Source organism: Ursus americanus, chromosome 7 (assembly GCF_024610735.1).
Source record: "Ursus americanus isolate L20-20 chromosome 7, mUrsAme1.1.p, whole genome shotgun sequence".
Taxonomy (NCBI): Eukaryota; Metazoa; Chordata; class Mammalia; order Carnivora; family Ursidae; genus Ursus; species Ursus americanus.
Genome location: NC_142133.1, coordinates 83,918,931 through 83,933,489, shown reverse-complemented (window position 1 = coordinate 83,933,489; position 14,559 = coordinate 83,918,931). Strand labels below are relative to the sequence as shown.

At 53.6% G+C, this 14,559-nt stretch overlaps 1 protein-coding gene across 2 annotated transcripts in view; it reads right to left on the bottom strand.

Annotated features, from left to right (window-relative positions):
• The window catches only part of EIPR1 (EARP complex and GARP complex interacting protein 1), a 121,001-nt gene that overhangs the window by 60,510 nt on the left and 45,932 nt on the right, over positions 1–14,559 (bottom strand). The gene's annotated exons all lie outside the window — the stretch shown is intronic.

The following is a 14,559-nucleotide window of genomic DNA, read 5'->3' as shown; positions in this document are numbered from 1 at the left end:
TCTCCCAAATCACAGCTCGACAACAAAGAACGCCAGCCTTACAGAGCTCTCTCTATGCAGACGGGGCGGGCAACAGGACCCACAGACCCCAAGCTGCCTCACAGCCAACAGAAGGAACTGATAGCGGGGTGGAGCGACAGCAAGGCTGGCCAGTCCCAAGTGACCCAGGTCCTCCCCTCACCAGCCTGGGGGACCCTTCCTGCTCCCCGCTCTGCACTGGCTCCCTCCGGGCCAAGCCGGCCCCTCTTCTCTGTCCTGTCCCAAGGCAAGTCCCTCGGCTCTGAAGTCCCCATGGTGCTTCCTGCCCTCAGAGAGGCTCCGGTCGTCCCGCTGGCCCAGAGGTAGGACATGCAGTTCACACCTGTGTGTCCCCTCCCATCCCATCTGGAGAGAGCACCACGCCTGTGACGCTCCTCATCCGAGTGGACATTCACACAAGCCGAGTCCTGCCTTCCCTTGCGGGCACCCACACCACACATCAAAGTCCTCCGTGGCCCTGCACCTCCCTGCTCTGCCCCCACCTGCCTCTTACCTGCCACCTTCTCCCCAGCGCTTGCTCCCTCCCCGACCCCACCGCACCGATTATCTCCCCACATCATCTGCCCACACAGGCCTCGCTGGCTTCATCTATGGGCTGGTCCCACTCCACAGGATGGCGGGCCCGTGTTCCGTGTGTTCCCGCAAGCCCTTCGTGGCAACACCCCGGGGAGAGGTAAGCTCCACGAGCCCCTGCAGCGGATGGACAGATGAGTCACCCTCCCCTGTCCACCGCCACACTCGCTACCTCCTTGGAACCAGCGCCCGCAGGCCCCTCCAGGATCCAGGCCAACCTCCTGCCTCACACGCCAGCCTGGCTCCTTTTCGCTCCCGGGGCTCTGGCCAGTCCAGCCTCCTTGCTGTCTGCCACGCGAACTCGAACTCGCCTCCTGCAGCCCAGGCCAGGCCCCATGCCAGCTCCTCTCCTGGGAGGCGACTGCCCTGGACGGTACCACAGTGCACGCGCACACACACACGGCGCATACACACACACCCTCACCCAGGCATACACGCCGTGTGTGCACACTTTCTCACACTCAGCACATTGCACACTCACACAGCAAATACACACCCCCCACTCACACGCAGTACGTGCACACTTTCTCACACACACACACTTGGTGCGCTGCACACGCTCACACTCGTGTACACACGCAGCTCCTGCACATACACTTTCTCAAGCACTCTCAGGCTCGGCACATGCACAACTCCCACACATGGTGCACGCACCCTCACACACGGTGTGTACGCACCCCACACGACACTCGCACACACTTGCACACGTGGCATGTGCACACACCCTCACATTCCTGTTCTCTCCTCTCCAGGCACTCCAGTTACGTCAAGCAAATTCGCCCCAACCAATCAGCGGCCCACCCTTGCTCTCTATGCCTTTAACTTGCTTTAGTTTGTCCTCATAACACTTTCTCCACCAGAAACCGTATTTACATTTATGCGTTGCTCATCTTCAAATGCAGCCCCGTGAGGGCACCCGTCTGTTTGCTGCTGTACCCCGGGTCCACAATGGTGCCTGGCGTGCTCTAAATGCTCAGTGACAGATGCTGAATGAGTAATTACGACATGTCATATAAGGAACACAAAGGACTGTGAGAGATGCAAGACACTTTTTTAAATGCAAAAGGGTACAAAATCATGATCCCTTTTTAAAGGTGCTATTTTACCACTAAAATGTGAAGGGAGGTTGGGTACAGAGGGTTATAATTTGGGGAATCAAATGTTCCCAGGAACCACAGTCAAGAGAACATCTTTTCCCCTAAGACTCGGCCACAACAATCAGCCATGGCTTACACCTGTTTAGGCATGCTTCCTGAAGGTTAGTAATCCCAATTCTCTCTTTGTGCTGAATTTAAGGTGTCCCAGGCCTCCCCAGGGACGAAAGTGATGGGGGTGGGGGGCAAAGCAGGAAGCAGAAAGGAGGAAATGGAAAGAGGAGGACAGAAAATCCTCAAAAGGCAGGGGCAGGTGTGTGTGGGACACACAGCAGAAGTCCCTCCAGTGGGAGCAAGCAGATCTGGACAGGGAGGGGCACAGTAAACAGGGGTCAATCATTTGGGGTCCAGACTAATTGCCATCAAATCACACGTCAGCAGGTATAGACGTGCTTCTGTTTTTGCCTGAACAAAGCAGGAAGGACACAGAGAAAACCTATCGTATCTCCTAGTGCTACAAGCAGGCCGAGAGAGCAGGTGAACATCTCCACACTACAGGAGCCAATCCTCTGTTTGCTCAGCAGGAAGTGGAACAGGTTTAAACGTTAGCTTTTTTTTTTTTAAGATTTTATTTATTTATTTAACAGAGATAGCCAGCGAGAGAGGGAACACAAGCAGGGGGAGTGGGAGAGGAAGAAGCAGGCTCACAGCAGAGGAGCCTGATGTGGGGCTCGATCCCATAACGCCGGGATCACGCCCTGAGCTGAAGGCAGGCGCTTAACCGCTGTGCCACCCAGGCGCCCCTAAACGTTAGCTTCTGCCCAAGTTCCTGAGAGATTTCCCAGTTCTGGCGTCAGTGAGGACATGTGATGGACCCGACACCAGGTCTCCACCCTGCAGAACACACCTCCAGCCATGTCTGAATATGAGCCCCCACCTGAGCGCCAGCCCTCACCTGCATGTGAGCTCCCACGTGAGCGCCAGCCCCCACCTGAGCACCCGTGCCCACAGCAGTGCGGGACGGCTAGCGGTGGGGAGAGACTGCTCAGAGGCGAATCGCAGTCACACCCAGTATTACACAGTCACTTGGAGGTCAAGAATTCAGTCTTCTTGTAATTAGGATTCACATCGATGCAGAATGGGATGCCATCTTATGTGAAAATAGTACACAGTTCATTACATACCTGAATGCCTTCTCTGTATCAGATTCTGCTACGCACTGAATATTCATCATTTATAACCTAGCTGCTTTCAAAAAGGAGCTAGGAAAGATGGCTGCTTGCTAAAAGCATTATGACGTACATCAAAATTACATTATATAAAATAAGCTACGTCATCTTTTTAAAACTAGTTTTATCTAAATACCTGCTAAGACAATAGTTTTAAAAGTAATCAGCACACATGCATGTCTAGTAGGTAACGTATTTAAAACGGGCATGGGCTGACCCGGTGAGGGGATGAACGAACTCTCTAAACTTCTCTCATTCAGTGGACACAACAGCTCTGCGGTGTCCTAGCCTTCCGTGTCATGTGGCATCGCTTACAAACAGCACAACTGACGTTCCAGAGCATCAGCCACGCTCTGGACCTTCCTGGCGAGTACAGCTGAGTACCACACAGAGGCCCGCGATGTCGCACAGCTAGTACGCGGCAGTCACGATTCAGGTAGAACTCTGCCGGACTCCAAAGCCTGTCTGCACTCTTGTCTCAGGGCCATCACAGGGGCATCATCCCGGGTCCCCACTGCTGGACAACACAGTGGCCTCAGGCCCCCTGTGTCCTGCTCTCGGAAGAGGGTCTTAAGTCAACAGGTGTCAATTCTGACCACCTACTAAGGATCACTCTGGGAGGGTCTAAAACTCCTAATGCCAGGGCCTTATTGGGAAAGATCGAACTCAAGGTGAGGCCCATGGATGGGGACTTCTACGAGGAGCTGGGGTAATCTGACTGTGCAGCCAGCACGAGGACCTGTCATTTACTGTATGCCACTGACTTGTCATCCTGAGACATGCTCTATAAGCCATTCATCCAGTGAAGGTCACATGCCTGGTATGTTCCAGATGCCTTGTTTCTGCCACGATGGTGACGGTGACCGCCATAGCTCCGTTCATGGCTGGTCCGTGATGTGCATCTCATGCATGAATCTCTTTAATCCCCTAACCGTCTTCCCAAGCAGATACTATAAGCCCCTCTTTTACAAATGGTGATCCCAGGCCTCAGAGAACCTAAGGAACTGCCCCAAGGTCACGCAGACTCACGGAGAGCTGGGACTCAAAGCCAGGTGCATCTGATTCTAATGTCTGCATCCCTGCACTTCCTCCCACACCACCTGGGCTCCTCGGATAGACAGAGAAGAACCTCCCAAAAACAGCCCTCAACTGCGCGACCACAGCCTGTGCAAGAGGATGACACTAGCGAGCGGGATACTACAATAGCGCCTCTCTCTTCGCTGTGGGGTGCTGTGGTCTGAATGCGCCTGGATGTCGGTGCCCCGACTCAACGTGGGAGACCCCAAGCCCCAGGGGACAGTGCGAGGAGGTGGGCCATTTGGGAGGAGAGGGCTGCACTCTCACGATGGGATTAGAGCCTGTGCAGAGGACAGGCTAGGTGCTCCCACCCCTTCCCCATCTGAGCACAGCCACCCATGAACTAGGAGGCAGCCCTCACCAGACACTCAGTGGGCACTGATCTGGACTCCAGCCTCCAGAACTGTGAGAAGCACATGTCTGCTGTTTGCAGGCCACCCGGTCCTTGGCATTTTGTTACAGCAGCCAGAATGGGTTAGAACAAAGATGTGACTCTTACCAAAATAATGAAGTATGAGGCAGAGATGGGAAGGACAACGTTTTGTCAAAAACACTGTGGCTAGGTCTAAAAAAAACTGCCATTAGTTGGGAAAAAAGTGGGAATCACTTTTTCACATTAAGTAAGTCATTCTAAAGCAACAGTATAAAACACTTCGGTTCACACACAGGCCTCCAGGCTATAAAAACTGTGCTCTGGACTGCGCAAGTGTTCCTAAGTCTTCGGGGCTCCTTTTGTCCCTCTCATTCCCTCCCAGACCATCTTGGAGACACTGTTGGTCACCATCTAGAGGCTGCCGGTGAGATCTGCCCAAGGACTCTGGCTCAGGGCACTCTGGGAATCACGGGAGCCTCGCCACCAGCCTCCACCCCAAGACCATTTAGCAGAGTGCGGTGAAGGGCGTGGTGGCCTGGGTCAGTGGTGGGGCGGGGGGGGGGGACTGGGAGGACCTGTGCCAGGCCTGCTGAAGGGAGTCCTGGGTTCTCGTCTCATGGCAAGGCTGCACACTCCGGGGGTTGCTGACGCCTGCAGTGGGGTTAGGGTTAGAGACCCATGTGGGCTCGGGGAAGGGAAGCAGCCAACAGCCTGCTGGAAAGCCTGGTGGGTCAGGAACCATGGGCATCTCAACTCCATACCCGCACTGCGTGCTTCCCACACCCCGAGGCTTGCCATGGTGTCCTGCCAAGGACACACTCTCTTAGTGCGCTCCAGGCAAACCCACCCACCCGAATGAGAAACTGGCTGTCATTCACGGCAGCAATCAAGCCCTCCTCATTACAAGCAACTTTGACTCTGCCCAGACACCCTCATTTTGGTGTCTCAAGATCTGCTTTAGTGTGGTGTGAAGCTAACAGAACTGCACAGACCGCTCATACGATGCACCATCTCTGAATTTAATCCACTGAAACAGTGGCTGTTTGAACATCACAGACTCCAACACTTGAACCAATATCAACCTTAATAATTCTTTGGTGATATCTCAGAAGTGCAACTGATGTTTTCACTCCTCCACTTTAAAAAGCTAATAAACAGGGGGACCTGGGTGGCTTAGCTGGTTGAGGGTCTGACTTTTGATTTCAGCTCAGGTCATGCTTAGGGTCCTGTGATCCAGCTCCACATCGGGCTCCACGCTCAGCGAGGAGTCTGCTTCTCCCTCTCCCTCTGCCCCTCCCCCCCACTCACTCCTTCTCTCTCTCTCTCAAATAAACAAAGTCTTTTCTTTTTTAAAGATTTTATTTATTTATTTATTTGAGAGAAGAGAGAGAGAGAGAGAGCATCAGCAGGGGCAGGGGAGGGACAAAGGGACATGGAGAAGACGACTCCCCATAGGGTGGTGAGCCTGATCTGGGGCTCAAACCCAGGACCCTAAGATCATGACCTGAGCTGAAGGCAGATACTTCACCAACTGAGCCACCCAGGCGCCCCTAAATAAAATCTTTTTAAAAATATAATAATTATATATAATAAACAGTAAACACTTTTGAAAGTAAAAATGAATTTTATTGTATAATAACGATATTTTTTCCATGGGTCTAGCACCAACCACAAGAGATTACTGTAACTGTGTGACTGCTCTTAACCAGTTCAAGTGACCTTGACATACGTTTGTCCAAGACCTTGATTTGGTCCTGCCCTCCTCCCCCTGCACACCCACACCCAGCCCATCCTCCCCCTGCACACTCATACCCTTCTTCCAGCTCTCCTCCCCCTGCACACTCACACTCTCCTTCCTGCCCTCCTCCCCCTGCACATTCATACCCTCCTTCCTGCCCTCCCCCCCCTGCACACACACACTTTCCTCCTGCCCTCCTCCCCCTGCATATTCACACCCTCCTTCCTGCCCTCCTCCCCCTGCACACACACACCTTCCTCCTGCCCTCCTCCCCCTGCACACTCACACTCTCCTTCCTGCCCTCCTCCCCCTGCACATTCATACCCTCCTTTCTCCCCTCCTCCCTCTGCACACCCACACCCAGCCCATCCTCCCTCTGCACGCTCACACCCTCCTTCCTGCCCTCCTCCCCCTGTGCACATACACCTTCCTTCCTGCCCTCCTTCCACTGCACACTCACACTCTCCTTCCTACCCTCCTCCCCCTGCACACTCATACCCTCCTTCCTGCCCTCCTCCCCCTGCACACACACACACACACACACACACCTTCCTTCCTGCCCTCCTCCCCCTGCACACTCACACCCTCCTTCCTGCCCTCCTCCCCCTGCACACACACACACACCTTCCTTCCTGCCCTCCTCCCCCTGCACATTCATACCCTCCTTCCTGCCCTCCTCCCCCTGCACACACACACACACACACCTTCCTTCCTGCCCTCCTCCCCCTGCACACTCACACCCTCCTTCCTGCCCTCCTCCCCCTGCGCACACACACCTTCCTTCCTGCCCTCCTCCCCCTGCACACTCACACTCTGCTTCCTGCCCTCCTCCCCCTGCACATTCATACCCTCCTTCCTCCCCTCCTCCCTCTGCACACCCACACCCAGCCCATCCTGCCCCTGCACACTCACACCCTCCTTCCTGCCCTCCTCCCCCTGCATGCTCACACCCTCCTTCCTGCCCATCCTCTGCCTGTTCTGGCCATCCTCCCTTTGCATGGGCCCCATCTCAGCTGTCTGGGTCCAAGCCTCCCTCAGCCTCTGACTTCTCATCCTGAGGCGTTTCCAATCTGGGAGCCAACTTTGTCTCCTACTTCAGATGAAGGCTTCAGCCTCCCCCAGCACCAGCTGGTGGTCAGGTGGTGGCAGTGAGAACACCTCTCTTTCATGACACTCCTGTGTGGTAGGACAACACCTCTCTTTGCCCATGATCCTGGACATGAGGCACTGAGGGGCTCTACTCATCCCTCGTGGCTCCAGTGTCTGGGCAGTGTGGCCCATGCTGGGAGCTCATCACGCACGTATGATTGTAAAGGGAAGACCAGGAGTCAGTGTGAAGAAACACTCCACACTGGACGTGTGGACAGAACAGGGTAAGTGAATAAAAGGCGGTACAGGGACGGGAGAGGAGGATGTTGAAAAGGCAAGGAGTGGGTGTGCGGAGAGCCGCTGTCCCGAGAGCCAGCTGCACTGAGCTACAGGCCCTAGACCAACAGCCACAGAGGGAAACCAAGTGCCACGTAGCCTCCCTCTCCTCGGCTGCAAGTGCAGAGATCCCTACCTGTATCACATGCTCACGGAGACAGAAGGGCAGCACAGAGCCTGGTAAACAGTAAGTATCTAATCAGCAATAAAGGAAGGGATCTAGACTAGCAGGTTACTGAAGTCTCTTCTGTGTCAGGCAGTCCCCTGTTGTGTGGTGAGTTGGGTTTTGGGCTTTTCAATACTGAGCTACTGGACCAACCTCCCAGTCCAGCCTCATGCACATGGAATGCACGCACGTGGACTGCAAGCACGTGGCCTGCATGCACGTGAGGAAGCACCAGACTTCCTCTCGCATCCTAGTCAGTCAGCAAACTTCTCCCATGCAGGTCCAGACAGTAAATATTTTTGGCTTTGGGGGCCACGTGTCCCTGTCACAATGACTCAAATCTGTCATTTCGGCATGAAAGCAGCGATGACACTACGTGAGTGTGGCTGTGAGGCAATAAAACTTTGACAAAACAGGCAGTGGGCCACATTTAGCCCATTAGCTGTGTGGTTTGCTGTGGTCCTGGACTACGAATTCGCTTTGATTTATTTTTAAGTAGACCCAGAGCAAACCCTTCACGTATTTGCTCATTCACTGAGTTCAACAAACATTTTCTCAGTGCTTACTATGTGCCAGGCCCTTTTGAACGTATGGGGCAGTGGCGGGCAACACGGACTCATTGGCCATTTCAGATGGCAGTGACTCAGGGATAACTTTCTAGCGCCTCACTCTATTTGTCGTCCACTCCCCTCATCCCCTAATAGATGCTGTTGGCAGAGATCGGCAGCAGCTCTGGTCTTAGCCATTTTCTAGACTGGGGTTCCCTGCAACGTGAAAATACGGGTTCTGTGCCTTTAAAAAAAAAAGGGTTTGGAAATCATTGGTCTGGACTAGGTGTCACCGTTTCATGGATGGCTGGGTGAGGTCAGATTACAGCTACTGCTTCCCCCGGATCGATCTGTCAGGCCTATTCCTGTGTCACAGGAGGTAACATTAGTCTGAAGGGACTCAGGGCTCCCAAAGTCAGCCCGGTACTACCCTTGAAACCACAGTCTTCAGGGTGTTTGCAAACCGGTCCTGGAACGACGATCCTCCCCCACGCTGATGGTCGAGGGCCACGACAAACGCGTTCCTGCGTCCTCCACACGACTCCGTGCGCTCCTGGGTCTGCTCCATCAGGAGCACACTTAGTTGTCCCAGCTGCCTGGCACGGTGACTGTGTCATGCGGCCACCTTGCCAGGATGCACTCTCTCCCCACAAACGCACGCATCCCACCGCGGGGACAAGGACGGCCCGAGGTCCCTGCGACCGCGTCACGTGCACAGCAGCGCACTGCTCTGGGGCAGCTTCATTTACAGCCAGGCCTGTCCTCGCAGACGGCATCACCAAAACCTCACTCCCCCTTCTGTTGCACCCCAGGTCTGCCCTGTGGCGTCAGGAGGAGAAAGCCCATCCTCTTGTGAACAGCCTTTCCCTGCAGTGAAACCCACCCCGGCGCCACCAGCGCCACCATACTGCCCGGCACTGGTGAGGTCCGGACACACAGACGTCTCGAGTACGGGCTCCCACTGTTCGGGAAGAGCGGGACGGCAGGCTGAGTGTGCGCAGCTGGCTGGCCGGGAGTCTGGGTGCCCGGGCAAGCCCCGGCGGCCACACTGTACCCTCGCTGGCATCTTCCCCAGGCTATGGTCATGGAGTCTTGCGGTGTTTGAAAGGCCCCTGAGTCTTCTCTTTGCGAGCCCCACAAACCTGCCACCTTCCCATGTGGCGCGTCGCCCTGAGCGGGCTCTGGATGGACCGCACTCCTCCAACTATTCTGGGAACCGCGGGCCGCAGACAGATGTGCTCCGACAAGCATCTCCTTCGGTCCGTGCAGCTCCTCTTCTTAGAGCGAGGCCCTACGATCACATCAGCCTTCTTTCTAACGGGCAGATCCTATTGCTGACTTTACCGTACAGCCGGCTGAAACCACCGTCTGTGTGTGTGCTCGCAGTGTCAGAAATGGAAACACTCCCCCCGGCCACCCCCCATGGCATGCGGCCCTCTGTGTGGCCCAGACTCTCCCCGACAGTGTCTAGAAACCTCAGGCGCTAAGACACCACTCAAGCAGTACTCCTCGCGTGGACGCGCTGTCGAGCTCTGCTTGGCGCCGGCTCCCAGAACAGAGACAGAGAGAACCTGGGCCCCGCCGCAGCCCCAGCTCTGTTGGTGGTGAGCCCGGCCACCCTCAAACACACGGTGTAAGGTCAGAGGCCACAGCCTCCACAGCGCCCTTCCTCGGACACCCTTCAACTCACCAGTGCTGGAAAGCATGCAGCGCGGCAGACGTCAGAGCTGGCGAGCACGGCCGGGGCCCTACGTGAACAGCTGGAAACTCGTGAAACTGCCATTTTTTAGGTCAAAACCACCAAATTTCATACAGTTCCCCTAATCCCGGGGAATCTCACATAAGACTCCTCACCTCTCTGTTTCACTCTGCAAAACACACGTCCTGCGTGATGCTAAGGTGCACTACAAATGTCGAAATTCCCAAATTCTGTCTGGTCTGTTCGAAAGAGCACTATCCCTGCAACGCAGGCGTTCTCTCTCTGCGCCCAGACGGCTGGGGGACACGTGAGAGGGATCGACTGCCTGAGATGTGTGCCTCCCCACTGCCCACCTCGGCCCACGGGTCTCAGCAGCGGGCACTGTGCCCATGCGCTCCCTTGTGCACTCGTACCAGCATTTCATCATCGGTTCCTAAAAACACATGCCTGGGTGTCAGAGACGGTCTAGAGCTGTCCTCTCCTCAGACTCTCCCATGTGTGTGTGTTTTAACTACTTCCCACAGACGGAGGTCAAATGCACTTTGTGTATCAGCCTAAATACCCTGTGGCAGCCCTGCTTGCCAACACCAATTTCCATGAAAAATAAATCAACGAGAAACAAAAACAAGAAGCTACGTATCATCCATTTCTTTCAGGACTAAGGCAGAGTCCCAATCACATAAATGTCTGACCATCAACAGTGTGTTTGTAAACCAGTTGTCATCCAAGCGCATTTTCTATAAAAATATGTATGTTGTGGGTTGCAAACAATGAAAGAGTGGACAAAGCCTATCAACCCCAAAATGCAGTGGCAGCTCCTGCAGACTCATCCCAGAACATTCTTCTCTATATCCTTCATTGTAAGATCCTGTTCTTCAGGACACACCTGAGCTTTCAAAACAGTCAAAACTCTCAGAATCCAGCCTGATGAACGAGACAGGTAACCACACAGGACAGAGTAATCAGGAGCTAGAAACTACTGTATGGAGTCAGGAGAAAGATTTTCTTAGATAGCAATGAAGCTGACTCCCAGAGACATGCCCAAGTGCTCTGAGCCCGGTGCTGTCCCAGGACGAGCGGAGGCCAGCACTCACTGGGAGGGGCAGGGTCTACTCTCCCTGTTTAAGATGATACAACTCGCCTTGCTTTCCAAGCACCCGTGTGGGATTAGCAAGTTCCCAGCAAGATCAGAGGATGGTGATGGAGACACGCCTTCTTCCTCAACAACCACAGAGGCGGGCGATATGCCCTGAGGAGAACTGACCAAGAGGACAGCCACTCGGATGTCGAATGTCAGGGACTCTCCTCGGGCAGGTTGCTGAGTCAGAGGACATACTACTCTTTCCAGCTGAGCCGGGCCACGTACTGAGGAATCCAGAATCACCCGGGGATTCACCACGGTCAGTGCTTTCCCTCCGGTAAACATGTCTCAACTGTGTTAGCTTAAAAACAAAGCAACTCTGGGGGAAGTATTTCTGGTCTAACAACACTGCGTTGATGATTCAGACCTCTTACTTTCAGTTCAAAGACTGACCAAATGTAAGCTCGGCGCGATAAAATGAGGTGGTTGGGTAAAGATAAACTCACAAGTGGCCAAGTATAATTAATCACCTTTGAGATCTTCAGATACTCAAATTCACCATTTAAAGTACCTTGGGTGTTGGATGTGACAGGTGCTTCCATCAGGAGCACAAGGGATAAAAGCAAACGCAGAGGCTCACATCCGAACCCTCCTTCTGACACAGGAGAAGGGGCCCGGGGGGAGCAGCATCCTAACCCTCCCTCTGACTCCAGGAGAAGGGGCCGGGGGGGGAGCAGCATCCGAACCCCTCCCTCTGACTCCAGGAGAAGGGCCGGGGGGGAGCAGCATCCGAACCCTCCCTCTGACTCCAGGAGAAGGGGCCGGGGGGGAGCAGCATCCGAACCCTCCCTCTGACTCCAGGAGAAGGGGCCGGGGGGGGGGGAGCAGCATCCAAACCCCTCCCTCTGACTCCAGGAGAAGCGGCCGGGGGGGAGCAGCACACCAACAAGGATTTCACGGGACCACCTCGGAGGCTCAGAAGGAGGAGACACTGCCACACGCAATAAAACAGAACCCAAGAGGACTTCTTAATAGGCCTCCTGAGTCTACACCAGCTGCACCAAAACCTCCACAGTAGAAAGGAACTCAAAAAAATCCCCACAGTGACTTGAGGGGGATTCAAGGTTCAGCCATTGGAAAACTTCTTGGACACAGTAAAATGAACTTCCCTGAACTCGATCAGCTCTGAGCTTGACCAGGTTGCCAGTGGGCAAACGCGTCTGGCAACGGCAGCCCAAGACCTGTCTTGGTGGAAGGCTCTGGCTGACAGTCTGAGACACATCCAGAAGCACAGTGATGCCTCTCCAAGCAAATGGAAAGCTCATTTTAAGGCATAGGAAACAATCAAAATTCAAATTTGGGAATTTTGTCCTTGGTTATTTCTAGAAGGATCTCTGTTCAAGTCACTCACAAAAAACACTCTGTTTTATTTTGCTTCACTATATTGTAGACACTGTGTTTTGTACAGATTGGAGGTCTGTGGCCACCCCGTGGCCACCCCACGTCCAGCACGTCTATCGGCGCCAGTGTACCCACAGCATCTGCTCACTTCGTGTCTCTGCGTCACATCTTGGTGATTCTCGCAATATTTCAAACTCTTTCATTATTATATTTGTCACGATGATCTCTGACCAGTGATTACGACTCACTGAGAGCTCACACGATGGTCAGTTTTTAGCAGTAAAGTGTTGTCACATTAGGGTATGTACTTTTTTTGGACATGATGCTATAACACACTTAACAGACCACAGTACAGTGTAGACATAACTTGTACGCACACTGGGAGACCAAACAAGTCATCCGGCCCACTTTACTGTGACACTTTCCTGGAGTGGTCTAGAAGGAAACCCACAATGTTTCCAAGGCGTGCCTGTATTAAAACGTGCAGTGAATGGTAAACTGTGGTCTACAAGGTTTCAAAGAAATCACAAGGCCTCCCTCCCCTCAATCAGAGACCTGTAACTTTGTCAAGCTACGTCACTTCTCCTCCCCGCTAGTTTTTCCTGTTTTGACCCTCAATATTTCCCTGTGGGGCTTCTCACTGCGCTGACCTGCTGTAGCAGGCTGACCCTAAATGAGTTGGTGAATGACGACACGCTCTAGATAGGACAGTAACAACAGTGAGACACTCTGTAAGTGGGAGGTCCATGCCTTATCTAAGTGGTCCCTGTCAGGAGAGCTCAGTGGGGTCCCCCAGCCCCTTGAGGACTCATTAACCCTCTGACTTCCTGCCCCTCACAACACCTGCCACAGGACAATGTCACTTTGGGTGGGTATCAGTTCAGTGTCTATCCTTCCCACCCAACTATGAGCTTTAGGAAGGCCAGAGTCAACCTCTGGACACTAGCAGGGGTCTGGCACATGGGGAGGAGCAGGCCTGCCCAGCACTGAGGTCAACAGGAAGGGAGCACCCAGGTGATGGCGAGCAAGGACGGGGGCTGGCTGTGCCTTGCTGCTTCACCCACAGAAGCAGGGCTGTAACTTGACCCTACCTGCCAGGTGCGCACTTGGTCCGTGTCACACCACCACTACCACTGCCCCTTTATGTAAAGACCCCCAGTTGGGGGTCTCCAACAATCCCATCTAGGGCGTATCCATCAGACGTCAGTTGCAACCCACAAAAGCTGCTTCTATGCATGAAAAGCTATCAATTGAGGGTTCAGGGAAAGGAGGGAGATGTCAGTCATGCTGAAGAACCAGGCAAAGGGGGAGCATCACGGGAGAGGGCTGGGAACCACACGAAGGACGGGAAACCTCTGTGGCCCCCACCCAGCACCCAGAAGGCCAGCCCCACAGCTGCCGCTGCTCCCTTAAGCCACTGGTGTGTTCCTGGTGTGCCAGGAGCTTGCGACGACCTGGAAGTCACCTGCAGTGCCGCCACCATGACCCCCGACACCCCAAAGCCATCTGCAGCCACTCATACTGGCAATGGTGGGAGCCCCCACTGTCCAGTGCGGCCACCTCGGACCGGCAGCACCTTGGTCATATGCAGGGTCCTTGTCACAGGGAAACTGCACATTTGATTTCTCATTTCCATAATGGGAAATGGGGTAATAACCTAGGAATTTCCCCCCCAAATATAGGAAGGCTACTCAAAAGATGATGAGCAGCACAGAAAAGTCCGATGTCCACGACGTGACTTCTGAGGGGCTCCCCCAGGCACAATGAAAACAAGTGAAACATGATTAATATCACGGCCTCAGAATCCCACAGAAGCTTCGCCCTCTGCTGGCTACGGGTGCCGTTCCGTCATGTGATCTGACAAGAGCTTTCAGTCTATTTCAGTACAGTACAACTTCAGCCAAAACGGAAACGCAGCTATAATAAATAAAAACAAGTATAAAACCCAAATAAATAGTTTTTGCTTATTTTTAAATGGAAGATTTTTTAAATCTTATATAATCACATAGGAGTAAATGGAGATTAATTATCATAAAACCCTATCAATCAAATCTGTGATTCACAACAAAGCAAAAATAAACTATTGGGACTACACCAAAATAAAAAGCTTTTACAC